We start from the raw sequence: 23,606 nt of genomic DNA, 5'->3' as shown, positions 1-23,606 counted from the left end.
TTCAGAAACACAATATGATATTGACCTAAGACAACTTGTTGTAAACGTTGAGATAAGAATGGACACTTCAATCTAGGTATAAAAGTAAGACAAAAGTATCATCAAACTCACCTAGAGCAGGACAGGGACGAATATGTACTTGTGGCAGGTTCAATGCAAGAAAGATCACAGAGACAACAGCTCAGTCTCTGTGGAGTCCAGTAGCCAAGTGGAGTGGAGGGTCACTGACCACTGAATTTATCTGCTCCTCCTCAAGTACTCTTGTGGTTGGTTGCAAGTTCTGCTACCAACCTGCCCACACGCGCTGCCAAGCAATCCACACATTTCTAAGAAACTGCATGACCTAATTCTGGGAGAGTTAGAATTTGAAAAAAATGGGGGGCACAAAATCATCCTATTACACATTGAATAGGACGGCGAAGACTCCAGATGTTCCAGTTCTCCGATTTCCTGTTGGAAGCGTGGTCGGCAGTTCCGATCTTACCTGACGACATCATCCTGCAGTTTGGCGCCAACGACCTGGGGCTTGTACACAAGCATTTACTGAGTATTTTAGCACGGCAGTGCATCAATTTGACCAGAGAAGCACTACCGCATACTGTCGTTTTTTATTCCGAGTTACTCACGCCCTAAAGCAGAGTTCCCTCGAGCGTACGCGACGTTCGCTGAACGTGTACGTTCATTCATTATTTCGAAACGCTCATGGGGGTGTTATTTGGCCACCCCGGATCTAGTGGTCGTCCGCGGCGTTATATCATGCGGACGAATTTAATTTGACTGATGATAGTTGTTCGTTCATTCTCGACAACTTCTACCAATCCCTGGCGCCATATTGTTTGCATGTTGCATCTCCACTTAATACCACCACCCGAGGTCTATTTGGCGGGCTGTCAGGATGCCGACTTCATTCAGCAACAAGCCTGTTTGGCGTGAATTTCATTCAGGGACCGCAAATTGACCTCGGTTTTAAGGCACTGTATTCTTATTTACGACACTTAGGGGAATGTGCCGGAAGGAAAGGCCTGGTCCCTTCCTTTGTTGGGGGAGTCACTGGTTGATTAAAGGCCAAATTAAGAAAAGCGCTTTCGTACTCACTAATTTCTGTCGTTTGACATAAATAGCTGTAAGTGGTTGTTGAAAATGCTCGTTAGTTGCCCGTTATTCCAGCGACCCAGTGTAAGCCCAAGTCGGGCCGCACTTCGTGGAAGCTGCTGTCCGATCCCAGCGTTTGATGGTTGGCCCAAAGTTATTGTATTGTAGCGTGTCCCGCTGAACAGGGTTCGACGCTGGTATAGAATGACACGCCGCAACTCGCCGTTTTGGTCACGAAATCTCTGTTTTATTGCTGCAGCGTCCACCACAATGTGCTCTCAACTCAACTCTAAAACATGGCGCCAGGCGGCAGGGACTGCGCAGGCGCGAGGCGGGAAAACCTTGGGCCGTTCGCATACCAGCGCGGGCAGCCAGCCAACTCCATGCGGGTCCGAGCTGGCGCCCCCACCGGCCGGACCCGCCGGCGCTACAGTATGCTGGAGTAAATCCTTGTTAATTTGTTCATGAAAGTTGGGTAATTTTGCATTCTGCCAGATGTAATTGCTGTTTGAATTTGCATATCGAAGGCTTTGTACCGCGCAGGTACATTCCAAAATTAATTTACCGCTCCTTGTGCTTGGGGCGGAAACAAATGCTGATATAATAATTGCTTTTCATACATATTTGCTGATAGCTCTATGTATTCTGTGAAATGAGTTGCTGTTCCCCGTCACCAGGCTCGGGCGGGAACAATTGCTGACAATTGCTGATTGCCATAGTACCGGTATTTTTGCTGATATGTGTTGCTGTCCCGCGTTACCAGGCTCGGGCGGGAACAATCTCTGTAATTTTTGCTGAATAGCTAAACTTTGCCTGAAACGCAATGTTAGATTTACTTGCAGTTCCACGTCACCAGCTTCAGGCGGGAACAACCTGAACTGTGTCAAGTTCAATAAACGGCTGCTCAGGCCAATCGACACAAAAGTTAGAATGCGAGTGTCCACCTGTCCCTGAGTTCAGTTCTCTAGTCCTGTGCGTGCGGGGATAAATACCTGCACGATTTGAGACTTGGACTATTGAAAAATTGATTTCTTGAAAAACTTACATTTTTGGAGTTTTGCTTATGTTGGAATTCTTGGGGAAAACATCGGAATGCAGGAAATCAGACAAGGTGAAATAAGTAGAATTTTTTTTCAAAGTTACGGGAAGGGCAAGAAAAAGACTTGACATCTATCCTACTAAATGCCCAAATTTCTGAATACCTGCATGATTTGAGTCTTCGACTATTATGGAATTAATCAATAATTAGACTTTTGGAGATCAGTTATGTTGGAATTTATAGGGAAAAACATTGGAATTAAGCAAATGAGACAGGGTGCAATATGTACGATTTTAGTTAAATGTATAGCAACAAAAAGACTCCATATCTGTCTAACTAGATTGTCCAATTTCGAAATACCTGCTCGATTTGTGTCTTGTACTATTGGAGAATTCTTTAGAAATTTGGAATTTTGCATTTCAGTTGAAATGGAATACATGGGGGAAAACATCAGAATGCACCAAATTACACAGATACACAGGGTGAATGTACGTTTTTATCTGTTTTTATCGGGCTAAAAAAAGATCCTGTATCTGTCAAACTAAATAGTCAAATTTCTAAAAACCTGCACAATTTAAGTTGTGGTCTATTGAAGAATTGATTTCTTGTAAAATTTAGATTTTTGAAGTTTCGCTTGTGTTGGAAATTGATAGTAAAAAGCATCGGAATGGAGCAAATGAAATAGGTGAAGTAAGTACGACATTATCAGTAAAGTTAAGGGTAGGCCCACAAAAGATTCCATATCTGTCTAACTAAATCGCCAAATTTCTAAATACTTGCACGATTAAGTCTTCTACTATTGAAGAATTGATTTTTGAAGATTTTAGATTTATGGAGCTTCACAGTTATTTTGGAATTTATAGTCGAAAACATCGGCCTGCAGCAAATGAGACAGGGTGAAATATGTATCATTTTCTTTAAGTTAAGAGTAGGGCTACGAAAAGACTCCATATCTGTCTAACTTAATAGCCAAATTTCTAAATACCTAAATTGATTTCTTGAAAAAATCTAGATTTTTGGAGGTTCAATTATGTTTGAATTTGTAGTGGAAAATCGGAATGCAGCAAATGAGACGGTGAAATATGTACGATTTTTTTTAAGTTAAGGGTAGGACTTCAAGAAGTTTCCATATCTGTCTTACTAAACAGCCGAATTTCTAAATAGCTGCATGATTTGAGTTTTGGTCTATTCAGGAATTGCTTTTTTTAAAATGTAGACTTTGGAGATTGAGTTATGGTGGAAGTAATAGGGGAAAACATTGTCATGTAGCAAATGTGAAAGTCAGAGTTGTGTACTTAAACACTGGAGTCGTTATTATGACGGTAGTCTATGGAGTGATGCAGGTATCTTCATTCTCATCCTTACAAATTGGGACACCATAATGACAGTAATCTTTGGAGTAATGTAGGTTTCTACATTCTCATACATATACACTGGACTGACGATAATCTATGGAGTCCCTATTACGGTATTCTATGGAGTGATACACGTATCTTCATTCTCATTTTTATAAATTTGGAACCAAATAATGACGGTAAACTATATTGTCCTGTATAAATCTACATTCTAATGCTTATACACTGCAGTCAATATAATGACGGTAATCTATTGAGTCCCCATATTGACGGTAATCTTTGGAGTATTGTATAAATCAACATTCTCATGCTGATACAATGTTGTCCCCATATCGACAGTAATCTATGGAGTGATGCAGGTATTTTCATTGCCATCGTTTCAATTTAAGACCTCATAATGACGGTTTTCTATGTACTCCCCATATTGACAATAATCAGTGGAGTATACTCGAGTAATGCATGTATCTAAATTCCCATGCTTATACACCGGAGTCCCTATAATTTCGGTAATCTATGGAGTGACGCAGGTATCTCCATTAACATCTTGATGAATTTGAGACCCCATAATCATGATAAATCTATGAAGTCCCCATATTGACGGTAATCTATGAAGTGACGTACGTATCTATATTCCCTATAATGACGGTAATCTATGGAGTGATGCACTTATTTAAATTCTCATCGTTACAAATTTGGGACCCCATAATGACAGTAATCTACAGAGTAATGTATGTATTTACATGTATATTCCTTTGCTTGTCAACTGGAGTCCCCATAATTATGGTAGTCTATGTAGTGATGCAGGTATCATCATTAACTTCCTGATAATTTGAGACCCAAAATGACGAGAATCTAGGGAGTCCACATAATTACGGCAATCTATGGAGTGATGGAGGTATCTTCATTCCCAGCCTTATAAATTTGGGACCCCATAAGGATAGTAATCTATTCAGCAATGTATGTATCTATATTCCCTTGCTGGTACACTGGAGTCCCCTATTGACGGTAGTCTATGGAGTGATGCACATATCTTCATTCTCATCTTTATAAATTTGGGATCCCATGAAAACGGTAATCTACTGAGTAATGTATGTATTTATATTATCTTGCTTATACAATGGAGTCTCTATAAAAAGGGGCGCTGTTTACCAGGGGTGGCGGGACTTTTTGTGTGTTTTCGTTCTTTGCTATTTTTTTTTCGTTTTCTGTGGAATTTTTGATATAATTTTATAACCAAGTATCCGCTGAAATCTAAGGAGCGAGAATAGATACTTCATGTGACCAATTTTGCTGCTGGTGTGTGGATGTTTGCCGATTTTTGTTGTCCAAAGATGGCCTCTGGATTGAAAGGTACTTTATGTGCAGTAGTTCTCTGTGTATAGCATGATGGTAGGTCTCGGCTTCAAGTTTGACATGTTTGGAGTTGGCATCAAGCAGACTTCCGATCCTTTACCCATCTTCAAATCATACGGAGACCAGTTTTATCTACAAGAGAATGGAGTTAACCTTTCACTATCTATGGGCCATAGTGCCTTGTTCCAGCTCACGATTCATGTGGAAACTAAATCATGTAAAGCTGAGGAGATACTCTATCATGTGCAAGCCACCCGATTTTTGTGAATGACCACACTCTGCTTTATTCATTGGCCCAGTTGCTCTGCGGTGACATCCACCCGTGCCCTGGCCCCGTCAAGAGATCACCCAATCATCCATTTACTGTTTGTGAAGACGGTGTTCGATGGAATAGCCTGGCAGAGCCATTGACTGCGACTGGTGTAAACAATGGACCAATATTGATTGTGCTGGCTTCTCAGTGGAGAATTACACTGATTTTCAACAAACGGGTCAACCTTTTCCATTCATTTTCCCTCCGTACTCACTTGCATCTCTACCACAAGTGAGCATCGACGGACAGTCAACCACTGGTGTTAGTGTGGGTGGTGATGCAGCGGATCCTGTCACAACTACAACTAATGGGAAAGTGAACAGTCTAAATTTCCTTTACCTGAGTGCACGTAGCATCAAATCGGCAAGAAGGAAGAAAAGCAATAAACTTCGGGACTATGCAGCAATTGTATCCAACAACAGTCACGACTGTGTTTGCGTAACCGAAACATGGTTAAACAACTCCATTGGAGATACTGAATTCGCAGTTCCCGGCTACATTCAATATCGCGAGGATAGAAGCAACGCTAGTAAGTCTGGAGGTGGGGGTCTACTTTGTGCAGTTAAAGATTCTATTCTTTCCTTGCGTCGTGATGACTTGGAACCAGATGATGATATTTTGATAACAGAATTGAGGCCCAACAAGAACCACAAGATGGCAGTATTTATGTGTTACGGAGCACCTGATATAGACATCATATTTTTATTGATAGTAATAGATCTGCTCTGACTAGAACCTATGCCGTTTATGAACACATCATTGTTGTCGATGATTTTAACATGCCTAATGTGAAAGGTTGTCTTGAGCCTGTAGTCCATATTATTTCCGAGTCTGAACAATTATTATGTGACACAACGAATGACTTTTTAAAACTCAGGTTAACGATGTTTCCTCGAGGGATAACGTGATAATATTTTGGACTTAATTTTTTCAACGTTTCCTGAAAGGGTTTTAATGTTGGCATATCTAATGAAGGTTTTCAAACTGACCATAGGTTGCTCGAATTCGAAGTGTGTATCAAGATCAATAAGATTCAGAGTGTTCCTTATTATGTATACAACTACAGCCGTCCCAATTTTGATGTTATTGAGGCTGATTTAAATGGTACTGATTTCAGGACAGTATATGCGGTTAGTGCCGTCAATGAGGCTTGGTACAGATTTGTTGAAACACTCACACGTGTTTAAAACTTACACATTCCTAAAGTAAAAATTAAAGGTCCCACTGCTTCTAGATGGATAGATGCTGACATACGCCATGCTCAAAATAAGAAAGAATATGCGTGGAGACGTGCCAGAAATTCTGACTTGCCTCATCACTGGGCTGTTTTTAGGAGGTAACGTAATAGTTACAAGAACCTTTTGTCATACAAGTACGGGCAGTACATCAACACTCTTGGTACGACCATTGTGGACAATCCTAAGAGTTTTGGACATTCTTTAGAACCAAAACTCAAACCAAAATTCGCCCCAATGTTATCCATTGTAAAAATGTCAACAGAGCATGCAATGCAAAAGTAAAGCCACTTTGTTCAACAATTACTTTTGCTCAGTTTTGAGCCGGTCTAAGGAATGTTTCAACCCTCCTATCGTTTCTGATTTTAAGCATAACGAGTTGGGATCTATTCGTATTGAGGAAGGTGATACTCTGAATATTTTAAAAACCTTTGACGTTAGTAAGGCTACTGGTCCAGATGTGTTATCTCCCAGAGTTTTGAAAGAATGTGCTTATATCAAACAGTTTCTCTTTTGTGTTATATTTTCAACATGTCTCTTCGTCCGCAAGAATTACCAACTGACTGGTTTAATGCTAAAGTGGTTCCGGTTCTAAAAAGTCTGACAAAAGTGAGGTTGAAAACTACAGACCAGTGTCTCTACTTTGCGTTTGTGCTAAGGTCATGGAAAGGGCCATATTTAACATCATTTTTTTCCGTCATCGAGGATGACATTTATCATCTTCAGCATGGATTTGTGAAAGGTCGATCCACAGTCATTCAACTCTTAACAGTTTTTCAGGAGATTAGCAGCATCTTGGACAGGTTGACAGTATTCATCTGGATTTTTCAAAAGCTTTTAACAGTGTGTCACATAATTTACTTATTCATAAATTGAAGTCTTTCGATTTTCACTCAGAAGTAGTTGGTTTATTTAAGTCCTATTTATCCTGCCGTCAGCAAAGGGTTGTTGTCGAAGGATGTAGTTCAAATTGGTCACCAGTTGTTTCTGGTGTGTCCACAGGGCTCTCAGTGTGCTGAGGCCGTTGCTGTTTATAGTGTATATTAATGGCATGCCCTGTTCCGCCCACCAATCCACAGTGGCATTATTTGCTGATGATTCCAAGTGCTTCAAAACCATTGAAACCTTATCGGATTGTATTTCTTTACAGGATGATAAAAGTTCCTTGTGTTCATGGAGTACGAAGTGGGATTTGCATTATAATACCTCAGATCATCTCCATTTCAAGGCGAAAACAATTGATCAAATTTGATTATACACTAAATGGTATTTCTCTTGAGCGTACAGAATCGGTAAGAGATCTTGGTGTTGATATTTCATCTTCTTTTATTTGGAATGATCATCTCAGTCGAATTATTGGTAAATGTAATCATAAAATGGGGATGATCAAACGCGCCGTTGGTTTTGATGCACCAGCTAGAGTTTCTAAGACACTCTTTTCTTCATTGATAAGAAATGACTTGCAATACTGTAGTCCTGTGTGGAGCGGTAAATCGAAACATAATGTAAGACTACTGGAGGGTGTTCAGAGACGAGCTACCAAGTTCATGCTTCATTACCCTGAAATGGATTATAAATCACGCCTACGAAGACTCAAGTTGCTACCACTGTCTTATAGACGAGAAATCCAGGACCTTTTTTTTAAGTAAGGCTGGTCATTATGACACAACATTTGATTGTTTTGTCCAGTTTAATCTTAACCCGGGCCGTCCTACCACAAGACTATCTTCCAATCCATTTAATTTATCCATTCCCGTTGTAACTTTGAGTCTCATAAAGCCTTTTATTTTCAGCATATTGTTAACACTTGGAACCAACTTCCTTTTGCAGCCAGATCAGATTCTTCATTTTCATCTCTCAGGACCCAAACTTTGGAATTTTATAAAATAAGGCTCAGGTCTAGCTTCGAATCCGATAATATGTGTACTTGGGTGTCTAACTGTCGCTGTGCTGGCTGTAGATATTAATAAATTCCCACTTGTCTTATTTTCTTTGCGGGGGCGGGGGGGTCGTCATGTGGTAGGATGGCTCTGTAGAGTTGCTGGTCAGCTGTTCAGCCTTGCCATTCACTGGCTTTTTAGCATGTTGTTTTCTATACCCGTCATCTGATTGTTGTGTCAGGTCAAATGTTTGATGTATATGTTTTTAATGTATTAATTTTTTGTCTTGTTTTACAGTAGCCAGTGGAAAAGTGTAATAAAATAAAATAAAATAAATAAATAAATAAAATGATGACGGTAATCTACGGAGTCCCCATATTGACGGTAATTTAATATGGCCTGATGCTCTTTTCTTCATTCTCATCCTTATAAATTCGGGACTCGTAATGACAGTAATCTATGGAGTAGATCTATGTATGTATCTATATTCCTTTGCTTAAATGATGATATCTGCATCACTGCACACATTACCGTCAATAAGGGGACTCCACAGATTACCATCATGAGAGGGATCCAGCTGATAAGCAAAGCAATATAGATACATACATTTCTGCATAGATTACCGTCATTATGGAGTCCCAGATTTACCAGAATGAGAATAAAGATAAGTGCATCATCCCATAGATTACCGTCAGTATGGTGACTCCATAGATTACAGTCATTTTAGGGACTCAAGTGTATAAGCAAGTTAATATAAAGAAAATCCTTTGCTCCATAGTTTATCGTCATTATGAGGTCCCAAATATACAAGGATGAGAATGAAGATACCTGCATATCTCAATAGACCACAGTCAATATGGGGGCTCTATTCATTACCGTCATTGTAGGGACTCCAGTGGATAAGCATGGGTTAGTAAATACATAAATCACTCCATAGATTACTGTCAATAGTTGGACTCCATAGATTACTGTCATTGTGGGGACTCTTTAGATTTATTGTGGGAACCCAAATTTATAAGGATGAGAATGAAGAAAAGAGATTCACTCCATAGATTACCGTCAATATGGGCACTCTGGAGATTACCGTCTTTAAATGGACTCCGGTTTATAAGCAAGAGACTATAGATAGATACATTGCTCCATAGATTACCGTCGTTATCGGGTCCCAAATTTATCAGGTTGAGAATCAAGATCAGTGCATCACTCAATAGATTACTGTCAATATGGGGACTCCATAGATTACCGTCATTATAGTGACTCCAGTTTATAAACGAGGAAGTATGGATACATCCATTACTCCATATATAGATTATCGTAATACTGGGGTCCCAAATATATAAGGATGAGAATGGAGATACCTGCATATCTCAATAGACTAGAGTCAATATGGGGATTCTATAAATTACCGTCGTTGTAAGGACTCCAGTGTATATGCATGGTTAGTAAATACATAAATCACTCCATAGATTACCGTCGATATTTGGACTCCATGGATTACCGCCATTATGGGGACTCCATAGATTACCGTCATGATAGGGACTCCAGTTGATTACCAAAGGACTGTAATCGATACATCCATTACTCCATAGATTACCGTCGTTGTGAGTTCCACATTTATCAGGATGAGAATGAAGGTACGTGCATCACTAAATACATCACTGTTAATGCGGTGACTCCCTAAGATTACCGTCGCTACGGGGATTCCTAAGATTGCCATCATTATGGGGCCTCAACTTTATCAGGATGGTTCATGAAGATTAATTTTCCTGCATCACTACATAGATTAGCGGCATTATAGGGACTTTAGTTTATAAGCAAAAGACTATAGATACATACATTGCTTCAAAGATTACCGTCATTATGGGGTCCCAAATTGAATTAGGATGAGAATAAAAATACCTGCATCACTCAAGAGATTACCGTCATTTTGGAAACTGCCTTGTATAACATGGGAATATAGATACATTCATTACCCCGTAGATTACCGTTATTATGGGGTCCTTAACTGACAAGGATGAGAATGAAGATAACCTGCATCACTCCGTAGACTATCGTCCTTATGGGGACTGCAGAGATTACCGTCATTATAGTTTCCCAAATGTATAAGGTCGAGAAGGAAGATTAGCGCATCACTCCATAGATTACTGTCAATATGTGGACTCCATAGATTACAGTTAATATGGGGTCCCAAATTTGTAAGGATGAGAAAGGAGATAACTGCATCACTCCACAGATTACCGTTGTTATAGTTGTTACGGTAATTTATGGAGTCCCCATAATGACTGTAATCTATGGAGTCCAAATATTAACAGTAACCTATGGAGTGATTTATGTGTTTACTTTACCATGCTTATAAGCTGGAATCCCTATTATCACGGTAATCTATGGAGTGATGCAGGTATCTTAACGAACATAGTCATAAATACGGGACCCCATAATGACGGTAATCTATGTAGTTATGCAGGTATCTTCATTAACATCCTGATAAATTTGGGATCCCATAATGGCGGTAATCTACGGAGTCCCCGTAATGACGGTAATTTATGGAGTCACCATATTAACAGTAATGCATGGAGTTATGCACGTATTTTCATTCTTATCCTAATAAATTTTGGACCCAATAATGACGTTAATATAAGGAGTCCCCATAATTACGGTATTCTATGGAGCAATGTATGTATATATAGTCCTTGCTTATGAACTGGAGTCCCTATAAAATCAAATATGGATATGAAACTAACATCAATGAATAGAGGGACATTTTCGATTTCAGGTGTCAATAGGATCGCCAGATTTGGACAATATTCAGGTCTTTAATGATGCGATATATAGAGCCATCTTTGAGCGGGACCGGAACCAATAATGTGCAGATGAAGTGGGAATTCCAGAAAAATAGTGAGCAGTAGAATCAGAGCATCTGCCTTCTTTCGCACATATTTTCCCAAGTAAAACAAATAAGGATAATAATGTTACAGCAATAGATAGATTGATATTTGTCCTTTCAGATGCCACCAAGATTGCCAGATTTGGACAATTTCAGGTCTTTTATGGGGCGATATATGGAGCCATCTTAGCGCGGGACCAGAATCAATAATGTGCAGATGAAGCGGGAAAAATAGCAAGCCGTAGGATCGGAAATTTTGCCTCCTTAGAGGATATTTTCCTAACTAAAACAAACTTTTATATCAAACTTACACCAATGTATGTTTTTAAGATGCCACCTGGATTGCCAGATTTGGACAATTTTCAGGTCTTTAATGATCCCATATATGGACCCATCTTAGCGCGGGAACAGGACCTTCAACGTGCAAACAAATAGAAAATTGCACAAAAATAACAAGAAGTAGGACGAGAACTCTGATACACGCTGACATCTCTGCGCAGGAATAAGACCTGTAACGTGTTGACAAATGTTCATTTCCAAAGAATTGGCTAGCAGTAGGTCATTTTGCCTTCTTTTGCGGATATATCCCTAACTACATAAATTTAGATATCAAACTTACATCATTGGAAACAGAAACATGTACTCGTTCCGTGCCACCAAGTTTGCTATATGAAGACAATGCTCAGGTAATTTCTGCTCCAATGTATGGAGACATCTTTGAGCAGGAACAGGACGGAAAAATGTAGAATTACTCAAAAATAGCTAAGAGTAGCCCAGAAACCCTGCCTTCTTTTGTGTATATTTCATTTACTACATGAAATATGGATATGAAATTTACAACAATGGACAGAGGAACATGTGCCCTCTCAGATGCCACCACGATTGGCAGATGTGGACAGTTTTCAGGTTTGCGTGGGAACAGGACCGCTTAAGTGCGAAAAAATGCGGAATAGCACAAAAACAGGAAGAAATTGGACAAGAACTCTCGACTTCTTTCAGAGTATGAATATGACACATCATTGGATAAAGGGGTGTGTGCCCTTTCAGATGCCACCACGATTTGCAGATTTGGACGATCTTCTGGTAATCTATGCTCCTATACATGCAGATATCTTTGCGCGGATACGGGACCGGACAAAACTTAATTTAAAATTGCACAAAACTAGACAGCAGTAGCACAAGAACTCCCGAATCCTTTCAGGGATATTTCGCTAACTACATTAAAAATGGATATGAAACCTACGTCTTTGTATAGACTAATATGGTCCTTAAATTAAAGACGCTCTACTGCAATGCGTGAATGTCTCAGTCCACGGATGAAATACGATACCGCATAGGCAGTTTATTTCGGTTCCTTCCAGCCGGAGTTTCTGGAAAAGGAGATCTGGCAGACACAGACACGATGTGCGGGCAGACTGCACCTGCAGTGTTAACAAAATGGTGCAATCGATAGCGTAGGTAAGGAAACCTTCCCTAGAAAGTAGATAACCAATGAAATCCTGGTTACAGAGGAGGCCAGATTTTTAAAAGAGAAATTCTCCAAGGAATACAAGTGCCTGTTTGACAAGCATACGAATGGCCAAGTATGCACAACTACAAAACAGCAAGAAAACATCACTGCACAATCGACGTTTTCTTAATAACCAGGAAGATTGGAGGCTTTTCGACAATTTCATGTTGTAGCCCAACTAATCAGCTGTTGAATAATATACAAAAATATGCCGCGTACATGTGAATGTACACAGTCAAGCGGAATGTTATTTAGGCCTTTTAGGGGTTGGTTTAATCTTCGGTACACAGTACACAGAAAACTCGATTATATTGCAGACCTCAGACTTGGCTGATGAAGCAGCTTATTTTTCCTCGTGAAAATTCTGGTTGACTTCAAGTCTGTTCAAATTTTCTTGGTTTTTCCTTAATCAGGGTCCCAGTGTGGGTTTAGCACTGATGCACTGATAAGTTATCATCCTGTCTCTGCTAAAGTCCAATTGAAATCAAGATTGGACCTACAAGTACATATTTGTCATACCCAGTGTGGACAGAGTCAGAGGATACATAAGGCATTATCAAATACATCAAAACGATGAGAAGGAATTCTCTGTATAAAGCACGCGTTTCACATACATAGTGTAATTTTACAGTTTTCTAGTTTTTAACAGAACCATTAAACACAAATAAAACATTAACTTATCTCAACTTTTCTGAAAAACCAGAAAATTCGAGATTTTTTCAGTCATTTTATGTTGGGGGCCACCTATCTAGCTTCCAAACATTCTATAATTTGTCAGAATTGATTTTTCTCCTTCGATTCTTCGTCAGATATTTCCTGCTAACAGCCGTCTAACAACCATAAAACGGCAGATTCCACTACAAAATACCGACAAAACAACATTGCATAACTGACGAAGTTGGAGACTTTTAATTATTTTATGTTGTAACCCAATTATTCAGCTTGCAAAACATGGCACAAACTTTCTGGATTTGTTACCGGTCCTGTCAGATTTAGACAGCTAATCAAGGAATCCAAGTGCAAGTCAGTTAAGCATACAAACTGCGGTTTGTATATAAGCGACTACGAAACAGCAATAAAATATCATTCCGAAACTGACGTTTTGCCCACATTTAGGCAAGTTGAAGACTTCTACACTATTGTATGTTGAGCGCCACTATTCAGCTTTCAAATTTTTTTTAATCTGTTGGGATTTATTTTTTCTCTATCTATTTACCTTCAGATGTAACAGCTACCCAAGGAATCCAAGTGCCCGTCCGACAAAAATCCAACTGGCAACTACGAAAATTTCGAACAAAACTGCATTCCATATAACATTTAAACAAATTTATAAATACTCCGGATTTCCAATTCCTCCATCAGTCTACCGTCAGATATAGACGGCTCACCAAGGAACCCAAGTGCCGCGTCTGTTAAGCATACGAACGGCGTTTTGTACTCAACTACGAAGCAAAAACAAAACATCATTCCGTGACCGACCGTTTTCACCACAATGAAAGTTGCAGACTTCTCGATTATTTTGTGTTGTATCCCGACTATTTAGCTATAAACCTATTTATATGCATTAATCAATACATATATATTGAACAATGTTTAACCTGTCCGGAAATGTCAAAACATCGCCAGACATAGACATCTATAACCAAGGAATCCAAATGCCCGTCTGTTAAGCATGCAAACAGTCATTTGCAAACAATTACTTAACAGCAACAAAACATCATTACTTAACAGATGTTTTCTCCCTAAACCAGGAAATCTGAAGACTTATCGATTATTTTATGTTGTAGCTCAACTATGCAACTTTCAAACAGTGTATAGCCTAAGTAACCGGGACTTTTTGTCTCTATCAATACACAGTCTGACAGCGCATACTAATCAAGGAATGTTAATGCCCGTCAGACTAACCTATAGAGGGATTTCACATTAGTGCCGTCTGCGCATATCCGCATAGAAACCGAGGCTCTGTGTGTTGAACTTCGTCGCACGCGCCAGCGGAGTCGACACAGAACATATAGTATCCAGTTCGTAAGTGTGACTACACTTCAGTTCAAAACCACGGCCACTGTACATGCAGATACACGACCATCGCAGGTACGTTAGTTCGCGGTCAATTACCGTTATTTTTTCTTTTGATTTTACGTACGTGTTGAGTAATCCTGAAAGACTCTGCAACAAAAAAATGTGCAGCCTGAAAAGTCTGAATTAACATACTTTTATGTATTTTTTGTGTCAAGACTCCTTACTTTAAATCGTCTGATCGTATTACAAATTGAAGCGGACACATACAGCCTCCTTTTAAAACGCGGAAGTGCTCAGATCAACGCTAAAAGCGTCGTATTTGGACACCTCTATTAATGTTAATTTCTAAGCAACTGCGAAACAGCAACAAAACATCATTAAAAAGCGACGTTTTCTAAAAAAAAATCCGCTCACTGTTTGAATATTTTATGCTGCGGCAAAACTATACTGCTTCCCGACAATATGTTATTATTTCGTATTTCTTTTTTTCTCCATTAATAAACTGTCCATATGTCCGGACTACAATTATTCTTCAGTTTTTACACAGCTATGAGAGAGCAACAAACATCACTGCATAATCGACGTTTTCTCCCAAACCAGCAAAGCTGCAGAGTATTTTATGTTTTAGCTCAACTATTCAGCTTGGTAACAAATAAATAATGTGTCCAGATTTCCTATTTCTAAATTCTATCGGCGGGTACATAATCTAACCGAGAAATCAAAGTGTCTCTTTGACAAGCATTCAAATAGTAAAACGCACACACCTACGAAACAACTACGAAATGTTTCTCTAAAACCAGGAAAGTTGGAGACTTAAAATTGCTGTTGGGGTGGGCAGAATTTTTACCCTTCCCGATGACACCATGTTTTCATGATTTGAACAATTTTCAGGCGTTTTTGTGTTAAAATATACCTGACTTTTCGCGGGAACAGGAACAGTAACGTGAGGACAAAAATAAAATCAAAAATATGAAACTAATGGTACCAACTACTGCCTTCTTTTCGTGATAAAATGAAGAAAGGAACATGTAGCGTTTCCGATGACATCACAATTGCCACATTTGGGCAATTTTCAGACATTTTATTCTGGGCATCTACCTTCACGCAGGAAAGGCCCTGAAAATAGGAAGCAGTACGATAATTGCCTTCTTTCTCGGATAACTCCATGGACATACTTGTGGCAATGAAGCGAGGAACATGTACCATTCCTGTGACACCCACGATTTCCAACTTTGGAGGATTACCAGAGTTTTGATATTCACACATAGGGACCCAAGTTTTCGCGGGACCAGGCCCAGTAAAGTGTGGACTTAGGGAAATTTGAAAACAGGATGCAGTATCGCTGTATCCTTTTTTGCGGATACTTCCGTAATGACAACAAATATACAAAAAATGTTCAAAATCCTTTTATCAAGTCACATGCAGTATTGCAAACCGCTTCTGAAAACCTCGGCAGAAACGTGTCCATTGAAAACATTTGGGATTCCACAGATACACGTTCAAGCTTTGCCACGATTGCACCAAATGTGATACAGGACTCCCAAATGCATAACACTGTAAGTTTGAAATGATTCCTGCATTTTGTTGTTGTGACAGATATCATTTTAGTAGCTGTTGTCATCGCCCACAAAAGACCCCTCGACAAAAAAAAATATTTGATTAATAAACATGTATGTACTTAGATTTACATTGAATGCTTGAACTCTACACTTCGCCAATTTTACTCACAATGCGCATTCTAGGCCACCACACATGTAGAGTTATAAATGCTCGTTAGTACAATATAGATTTGCAAACTTATGTACAACACCCTACAAATTACTTCCGAAATAACGGGCAAACTCACCTGTCAATGCAGCAAAATAGAGCCGTGCCTTGGGCTTTCCTCCCTCCGTCTGTAAATTACAGGGCGTTACTCCTCACAGAGTTCAAACCAGATGTGCACATAGGAATCTCCAAACTGTTAAGCAAAAAGAAAAACAAATCAAAAACATATTCCACGTAAAGCCCTTAACATATAGATCCGTTGGGGCAGAGAAAACCGAGCTACCTGTAAAGAATTTTATAGAGATTCCAAGCCTGGGAAATTTGTATTGTCAACGACACAATTATGGACCGAGCTTCAAGTTACGAACTTATTACGCTTAGTGGGTTTTTACATTCCATCCATCTTGCTTTATCCCTTGTTGACACACCCCTCCCGTTTGAATCAACGGAGATCAATGTAGTAAGCCTGTTGGCACTTATAGGCTCGCTCCAAGCCTCCTCCGACCACCTTTCTAGATGAAATTCCAATCTCCTTCTCTAAAAAAACCCCTCATTTCTTGAACATTATTACACAGAGTAAGATATAGGTTAAAATCTTATTTTCAATAAAAACGTCTCAAACAATCTTCATTATTAATGGTAAAATGAGCATTTTTAAATGGTTGGGAGAAATCTATTTTACAAAGCTTTTCGAAAGGGCCGCCATTATACAAGAGCCGAGGGCAAGGGTGTGCCCAACAACCGCCTGTGGAAACTCGCCTATCCCAAGCGAAGAGCCTGGACACACCACTGTAACAGGGAATTACTGAACTTCCAGTAACCACTACCGTGTTTCATTTCACTTGAGTCAAACTTAATATCAGAAATGATCTGTCTTGTAGCCAGTAAAATATCGCCATTTACGAACTTAAAGTAAGAAGAAATTTTTAACAAATCCAACCCAGTATTATGCTATTTCTAGGAGTATCTGTGACATTATGGGTTCTGAATACGCCACGCCTTAACTAAACCTGTTTGCAGATTTGCAAATGTAATGCACAATTGCAACCTCCAGAATTACTCTTTAAAACTCACCAGTCAATGAAGCAAAACAGACCCTTCTCTTGGGTTTTTCATCCCCGTCTGTATAAATTATAGGTCCTTCGAGAGTTCCAACCAGATGTGTGTAAGTGCATATCCAAACCATTAACGCAAGAAATCCAAACTTGTGGCATGACGGTAAAGTCGCTTAAATACACGGACACCAAAAACCACCTATACGGGTTTTATAGAAATTCCAAACCTTTTGCGTTGTCAACCACACAGTATATAAGACAACTTATGCGGACCGTGTACGAGCTAACGTTTCTCCATATTCAAGAAATACTTGAAGGGTTTTTCACCATTCCACCTGCATGCTTCAGGCCCTTGTTAACACAGCCTCGATTTTGAATTTACGGAGACAAAGGAGGTCAGCCTGTTTGGCACTTAAGAGATAACCGACTCCAAGTCTCTCCTCGACCACTTTTTTAGGTGAAATTCTAATCTCCTTTGAAAAAAAATCTTGGGACTGTTTTTCACTCGGAGTAGGATATAGATTGGGATTTAATTTGCATGAAATGTCTCAACAAATCTGTATTAATAATGTTAAAATGAACATCTTTAGGATGATGTTCTAAGGTTAATACAAGTTAGGAAAAGCGTCCTCAACTATCTCCAAAATGACTTATCTCAGTATCAGTCAACAGAAAATTAGGATGGGGGCTGCTGCCACACCCTCTGAACTCAGTCTCAGCGTTGTCCGAGCAACAGATCCTGCAATGTTTCAGTAAATAACCTTTGTGCCGTGTTTGTAGACCGTGCTGCATGTATGTATTGTTCGTGTTCGTTGTATACCCAGATAGTATGTGTACGGTAAGAACTAATAAATAATGCATGATTCCGGATGAATATTTATATCGCCATGGTCTGGTCTTTTATATCATGTGGGCGTTCTGAGGATTGTCTTCTGAACAGTGAAGTCATGTGATCAAACAAAAACAAAACAAAATAAAAAAATATACGCCACTCTAACATCGATCGCGATCGGAAGCTTTGCAAACTATGGTTTCGCAAGCTTGGAGATATTAATTAAAAACGCCGATGACCAGGTTTTGGGCCGGCGGTGGGCTCCAGAAGAAATAACCGATATCTATGCCAGCAGACCGTAAGTTTGAGCTTACTGTTACTATTTTCTTGTACAGTTTGTGTCACTTTGAATACTGAATGGCAGTTATATTATTATCTAAAGATCCTTACTCGTCTTAATGAGGTATCATAATGATACTCGGACTGTAAAACTTACTTGTTTCATTTTGGTGTGCATCTTTCAAAAGGTACATGTAGCCTTAATGAAGCTATGATCAGCCTTGATTAATTATTATATACATGTAATGTTTATGACATCTTGAAGCGAAGGCAGGCGATCGAACCCCTTGCTTCATTTATGAGAAGAAGTGGTATTTATAGGCTGTATATATCATCGTTTGCTGCGAAAATTGCAGATGGCAACTTTGCCCAGATAGAGGCATTCCTCTGACTGTCCGTGGTGGTCGAGGTAGACAGACCCGCGACCAGCCGAGTCGTACCTACCTTGTGGAAGCACTGTCCGTTCGGCGAGGCAGACAGGCCCGTGAAGAGCAAAAGCCCCAGACAAGAACGTCTGGTTGTTGGGTGATGGTGCCCTGATTCCAGCCTACTTTATCTGGATGTAGCGCTATAGGGGACATCTGAGCAATCAAGAGGGTGGCCCTTCTAGTATTCATTAATCTCTCACAGATTAGGATTATTTTCTTTGCTTTTTATATACATTCCATTGAGAGACCTTTAGAATATTTTGTGATAAGTTTCCAGGGTAGAAATATTATGTCAGGTTGAGGTTTGGTTGGAACGATTGAATAACTAGATGAGTGACTCGGTCCGATTTGGATATAATAATATAATATATAGACTATAACAGGTCTAAATACCAATTTGCTTTCGAAATTAAATCAGCCAGTGAAACTTAACCACTTTGAAGTAACTCAATCTAAATTAACGTTGGTCGTTTATTTATTGATATATTATTTGTTTGTTAACTGTTACCAACCGCAAGAAAATTACCACTTACAGGAAAGGTACAAAAAACTAGAAATTGAAATACAAGACAATAAATATATATGTACATTTAAAAATTCAGGGAATATAGCCTAAAAGGGGAAAATTCAAATGAAACATCGATAAAAGATATATAATTTAATGATTACATGTATCAACACTATATGCAACATAATGCGACGGGCTAGTTAAATATTAAATGCAGTGAATTTCAGTCCCGGTATTTATGAGTTACTTAGTCTGAGAACTTGGTAGATTTCGCTACGGAAGCAAGCAAGACTTGCCGCCCCAAACACATCACACCCCCATGGAGCCCATGTATGTTGTAGAGATTCTAGAGACGAAGCCTCTCTTAACAACATCAATGCGACTCCTTGGGATGTGCAGAATGTGTTTGTCGGCAAATCGTGTCCTGTGTGATGGAGTGTAAAGGCTAAAAGGAATAGCGTCAGTAATAGTGAAATGATTGTGGAATACCTTGTACACAAAAATAAACAGTCATTTACGATACGTCGGTGAGAAAGTGGAACAAATCTAAACCGGGAACAAAGATTTCGGTAGTCAGGAATGGGTACATTTTTGTCGGGACCAAGCGTTTTATACATGAAATAAAGAAACCTGTGTTGAACACGTTCTATCGTAGTTGCTTGGTACGGTGAAATAGAGTTTAAAAGCAATTGCACAGTATTCAGGTTGAGGCCTTATCAAGGAACAGTACAATGTGCGGAGAACATGCTCATTTTTAGTAGATCTAAAATTACACCACATCATACCTTATTAAAATTTTTATGTTTTTCCTTTTTGTTTAAAAAATTGACCGGAAGTGACGTCATAACTTTGGCGTTGTACGTGATACGAGGATTGACGCTGAGAGAAAGTTGTTCACCTTGAGGTACTCTTTCGAATGGTACCACTTTATATCCTGTGGGGGGTTCCCTTAAGGCTGGGTATAGATTAGAGCCATAGGGTATGTGTATTAATGCGTAGGGCCATAGCGCCAGTTTTTCAAAGTATAAAGTTTGTACACAACCAATGGGGAAGACTTAAATCGGCTATAACTGTTGAACCGCGACCCCAATGCAAACCAAATTTATACCAAAGGAAGAGTGTCTGCTTGTGGTCGTTTACGTAGAAGTATGAGGACTCAGATATATCTGTTTAGTTGTTATAAGGGATTTACATTTGGCCAGTTTCCAGACATGTACAAAACGTGTGTACAAAAGGCATGGGGGATTTGCCCAAAAAGACAAAGTACCATTCGGAAAAGTCCCTTTTATACCTATCAGAAAAAAAATGATCAGTAGCCTGTAGTACGTGTAAAACGCATGTTCTGTATAACCCTTTTGGGCTAAATTACCTCTAAAGTTAGGGTTAAGGGGTAAAAGTGAAAGGGTTAAAAGTTAAGGGTTTAGGGTTTTTCCGACAGTGTGCTCCACCTTTCTTACCATACAGAAAAGACTTGTCAATCATATTCTGCCCGACTCTGCATGTTAGGAATGAAAGAAATACAAGACGTCAATGTGGGGAAATCAGAAGGGGTAAGAAGTATCATCCTGGGCGAAGGGTTAAATGTGACCCAATTTTTGGCATGCCGGATGTAGGACACCGTTACAACGGGGCTTGAGGCGAGGCAGTTGTGCCTCGTCCCCACTGTGTGTTGCATCCATATAACCACACACTAAGGGCCACTTGGGGAATGAAACGTCCGGGTTGCGTCAATAGGGAAAAGACCCGACAATCACTTTCTGCCTCACTCTGGACAATAGGAAACATACGAAATACAGACCTGAATATGCAAAAGTGAGAAAAAGCACGGATTATCCTCCATTCGAAAGGGTTAAATAAGCCCCACTTCTTTTCTAACCACGACCCAATACGTCAACCAAGGGCCTGTTTCTAGGGGACCGCGCATGTACAAATAGGCCCCAGGTTAGGGTTAGGGTTAGGGGTTAGGGTTAGGGTTAGGGTTAGGGTTAGGGGTTAGGGTTAGGGTTAGGGTTAGGGGTTAGGGTTATGGTTAGGGGTTAGGGTTAGGGTTAGGGTTAGGGTTAGGGTTAGGGTTAGGGTTAGGGTTAGGGTTAGGGTTAGGGTTAGGGTTAGGGTTAGAAGGGGTGTCCCCGTTCGGTGACCCTGAATAACTTTTGATTCCTGTAACTTTTGACCTTGAAACTTACAGGAAAGTTAACACAACTCTTCATCCACCATGTGGTAAAGTTTGAGAGTCATAGGTCAAAGGGTCATGGAGTTATAGCCTTTCTCCCGAGGGCACTGTTTTTTTTGGTGACCCCTTGAAAAATTACTGAAAATGACTCGCGATCCAGGTTTGGATGCATTTTGCATCCGAATCAAGCCACGGGCTATCTTTTGGGACCAAAAAAATTTCTTATGTTTTTCTTCATTTTTAAAAAGATTGACCGGAAGTGACGTCATAACTTTGGTGTTGTACGAGATACGAGGATGGAATCTGAGAGAAAGTTGTTTGCCTTGAGGTACTCTTTCGAATGGTACCACTTTATATCCTGTGGGGTGTTCCCTTTAGGCTGGGTATAGAGTAGAGCCATAGGGTATGTGTATTAATGCATAGGGCCTTAGCGCCAGTTTTTCCAAGTATGAAGTTTGTACACAACTTATAGGGAAGACTTGAATCGGCTATAACGGTTGAACTGCGACTCCAATGCGAACCAAATTGATACAAAAGGAAGAGTGTCTGCTTGTGGTCATTTGCGTAGAAGTATGGCGACTCAAGTATATCTGTTTAGTTGTTACAAGGGAGTTTCATGTGGCCGGTTTCCAGACGTGTACAAAACATATGGGTATGTACAAAAGTGTTAGGGTTAGGGTTGTTAGGGTTTAGGGTTAGGGGTTAGGGTTAGGGTTAGGGGTTAGGGTTAGGGTTAGGGTTAGAAGGGGTTTAGGGTTTGGAGGGGTTAGGGTTAGGGTTGTTAGGGTTAGGGGTTAGGGGGTTAGGGGGTTAGGGGTTAGGGGGTTAGGGTTAGGGTTGTTGTTACGGTTAGGGTTGTTGTTAGGGTTGTTGTTAGGGTTGTTGTTAGGGTTGTTGTTAGGGTTGTTGTTAGGGTTGTTGTTAGGGTTAGGGTTGTTGTTAGGGTTAGGGTTGTTGTTAGGGTTAGGGTTAGGGTTAGGGTTAGGGTTAGGGTTAGGGTTAGGGTTGTTGTTAGGGTTAGGGGTTATGGGTTAGGGTTAGTGTTGTTAGGGTTAGGGTTAGGGTTAGTGTTGTTAGGGTTAGGGTTGTTAGGTTTAGGGTTGTTAGGCTTACGGTTAGGGTTGTTACGGTTAGGGTTAGGGTTGTTAGGGTTAGTGTTAGGGTTGTTAGGGTTAGGGTTAGGGTTAGGGTTAGGGTTAGGGTTAGGGTTAGGGTTAGGGTTAGGGTTAGGGTTGTTGTTAGGGTTACGGGTTAGGGTTAGAGGGGTTAGGGTTAGGGTTAGAGGGGTTAGGGTTAGAGGGGTTAGGGGTTAGGGTTAGGGGTTACGGTTAGGGTTTGTGGTTAGGGTTAGGGGTTAGGGTTAGGGTTAGGGGTTAGGGTTAGGGGTTAGGGTTAGGGGTTAGGGGGGGGTTAGGGTTAGGGTTAGGGGGTTAGGGTTAGGTTAGGGTTAGGGTTAGGGTTAGGGTTAGGGTTAGGGGTTAGGGTTAGGGTTAGGGGTTAGGGGTTAGGGGTTAGGATTAGGGGTTAGGGTTAGGGGTAGGGGTTAGGGGTTAGGGTTAGGGTTAGGGGTTAGGGGTTAGGGTTAGGGTTAGGGTTAGGGGTTAGGGTTAGGGTTAGGGTTAGGGGTTAGGGTTAGGGGTTAGGGTTAGGGTTAGGGGTTAGGGGTTGGGGTTAGGGTTAGGGGTTGGGTTAGGGTTAGGGGTTGGGGGTAGGGGTTGGGGTTAGGGGGTTGGGGTTAGGGTTAGGGGTTAGGGTTTGGGGGTTAGGGTTAGGGGTTAGGGTTAGGGGTTAGGGTTAGGGGTTAGGGTTAGGGGTTAGGGATAGGGGGTTAGGGTCAGGGTTAGGGTTAGGGTTAGGGTTAGGGTTAGGGTTAGGGTTAGGGTT

This window comes from Acanthaster planci, linkage group LG03 (assembly GCF_054643075.1).
Source record: "Acanthaster planci isolate LZ-2023a linkage group LG03, COTS_SCS, whole genome shotgun sequence".
Classification (NCBI taxonomy): domain Eukaryota; kingdom Metazoa; phylum Echinodermata; class Asteroidea; order Valvatida; family Acanthasteridae; genus Acanthaster; species Acanthaster planci.
Note: the sequence above shows the minus strand (reverse complement) of the source record.